The following is a 2,527-nucleotide window of genomic DNA, read 5'->3' on the forward strand; positions in this document are numbered from 1 at the left end:
GAAATTTGGATGATTTCTCCATGTTGAGTTATAGGTGTTTCCATAAGGTTCACCTAAGTAATTCACCTCTGCTATTGCAGGGTTCTCAGGATCATAAGCTTCTTCTTCAGGAGAAGCCTCTTGAGTATTGTTGGATGCAGCTTGCATTCCATGCAGACTCTGAGAGATCATATTGACTTGCTGAGTCAATATTTTATTCTGAGCCAATATGGCATTCAGAGTATCAACTTCAAGAACTCCCTTCTTCATAGGCGTCCCATTATTCACAGGATTCCTTTCAGAAGTGTACATGAACTGGTTATTTGCAACCATGTCAATGAGTTCTTGAGCTTCTGCAGGCGTTTTCTTTAGGTGAATGGATCCACCTGCAGAAGTGTCCAGTGACATCTTTGATAGCTCAGATAAACCATCATAGAATATATCCAGGATGGTCCATTCTGAAAGCATGTCAGAAGGACACTTTTTGGTCAACTGTTTGTATCTTTCCCAAGCTTCATAGAGGGATTCACCTTCTTTCTGTCTGAAGGTTTGAACATCAGCTCTAAGCTTGCTCAGCTTTTGAGGAAGAAAGTACTTGGCTAAGAAAGCCGTGACCAGCTTATCCCAAGAGTTCAGGCTATCTTTGGGTTGAGAATCCAACCATAATCTAGCTCTGTCTCTTACAGCAAAAGGGAAAAGCATGAGCCTGTAGACTTCAGGATCTACTCCATTAGTCTTAACAGTATCACATATCTGCAAGAATTCAGTTAAGAACTGAAAAGGATCTTCAGATGGAAGTCCATGAAACTTGCAGTTCTGCTGCATCAGAGAAACTAATTGAGGTTTCAGCTCAAAGTTGTTTGCTCCAATGGCAGGAATGGAGATGCTTCTTCCATGTAAATTGGAATTAGGTGCAGTAAAGTCACCAAGCATCTTCCTTACATTATTATTATTTTCGGCTGCCATCTCCTCTGCCTGTTCGAAAATTTCTGAAAGGTTATCTCTGGATTGTTGTAATTTAGCTTCTCTTAATTTTCTCTTCAGAGTCCTTTCAGGTTCTGGATCCGCTTCCACAAGAATGTTCTTATCCTTGCTCCTGCTCATATGACAAAGAAGAAGGCACAAAAAAATAATAATAATAATGGAGATCCTTTATACCACAGTATAGGGATCCCTGTGTGAGTGGAAGAAGAGGGGGAGACAGAGAATGTAATATAATGGAAGAAATACAACTGTGAGGATGGAAGAGAGGTGAAATGAGATGTTAGGATATGAATGAATAAATAGAATGAGATGGGGGAGGGATAATTTTCGAAAATTATTTTGAAAAAGAGTTAGTGATTTTTGAAAATAGTGTTTGAAAAATGTTAGTAATTTTCGAAAATTAAGATTTAAAAATTAAAATAATTAATAAATTAAAAAGAAATTTTGAAAAAGGGGGAAGATATTTTCGAAAAATGAGAGAGAGAGAGAGTTAGTTAGGTAGTTTTGAAAAAGTTAAGAAACAAACAAAAAGTTTGTTAGTTAGTTGAAACAAATTTTGAAAAGATAAGAAGTTAGGAAGTTAGGAAAGATATTTTGAGAAGATATTTTTGAAAAGGATAAGATAAGAAGATATTTTTGAAAAGATATGATTGAAATTAGTTTTTGAAAAAGATTTGATTTTTAAAATCACAATTAATGACTTGATTCACAAGAAATCACAAGATATGATTCTAGAATTCAAAGTTTGAATCTTTCTTAACAAGTAAGTAACAAACTTGAAATTTTTGAATCAAAACATTAATTGTTATTGTTATTTTCGAAAATTTGGTATAAAAATAAGAAAAAGATTTTTGAAAAATATTTTTAGAATTTTCGAAAATAACTAAGAAATTTGAAAAAGATTTGATTTTTGAAAAAGATTTTGAAAAAGATAAGATTTTCAAATTGAAAATTTGATTTGACTCATGAGAAACAATTTGATTTTAAAAATTTTTGAAAAAGTCAAACCAAATTTTCGAATTTGATGAGAGAAAAAGAGAAAGATTTTTTTTGATTTTTTTTGAATTTTTATGAAAACATGAAAATTATGCAATGCATGAAATTTTTAGAGCAAAACATGTGACGGCAACGGCGCCAAAAACTTGGTGCACGAAATTGTGATGTCCATGCTCGAACAATCCCTGGTAATGGCTCCAAAGCTTGGTGCTTTGATCTTAATTCATAATTGTCACAACTTCGATACAACTAACCAGCAAGTGCACTGGGTCGTCCAAGTAATACCTTACGTGAGTAAGGGTCGAATCCCACGGAGATTGTTGGTATGAAGCAAGCTATGGTCACCTTGCAAATCTCAGTCAGGCGGATATAAAATAATAGTGTTTTCGAATATTAGATAATAAAATAGGGATAGAGATACTTATGTAATTCATTGGTAGGAATTTCAGATAAGCGAATGGGGATGCTTTTCGTTCCTCTGAACCTCTGCTTTCCTGCTATCTTCATCCAATCTGTCTTACTCCTTTCCATGGCTGGCTGTATGCAAGGGCATCACCGTTGTCAGTGG

General features: G+C 34.5%; 1 non-coding gene across 1 annotated transcript; it reads left to right on the top strand.

Annotated features, from left to right (window-relative positions):
- Positions 1-441: 441 nt before the first annotated feature.
- On the top strand, positions 442-549 carry LOC112730904 (small nucleolar RNA R71). The gene has a single exon (XR_003166706.1). It is a non-coding gene; the product is annotated as a small nucleolar RNA R71 (small nucleolar RNA).
- The last annotated feature ends 1,978 nt before the right edge of the window (positions 550-2,527 follow it).

The sequence above is a fragment of the Arachis hypogaea genome, chromosome 12 (assembly GCF_003086295.3).
Source record: "Arachis hypogaea cultivar Tifrunner chromosome 12, arahy.Tifrunner.gnm2.J5K5, whole genome shotgun sequence".
Lineage (NCBI taxonomy): Eukaryota > Viridiplantae > Streptophyta > Magnoliopsida > Fabales > Fabaceae > Arachis > Arachis hypogaea.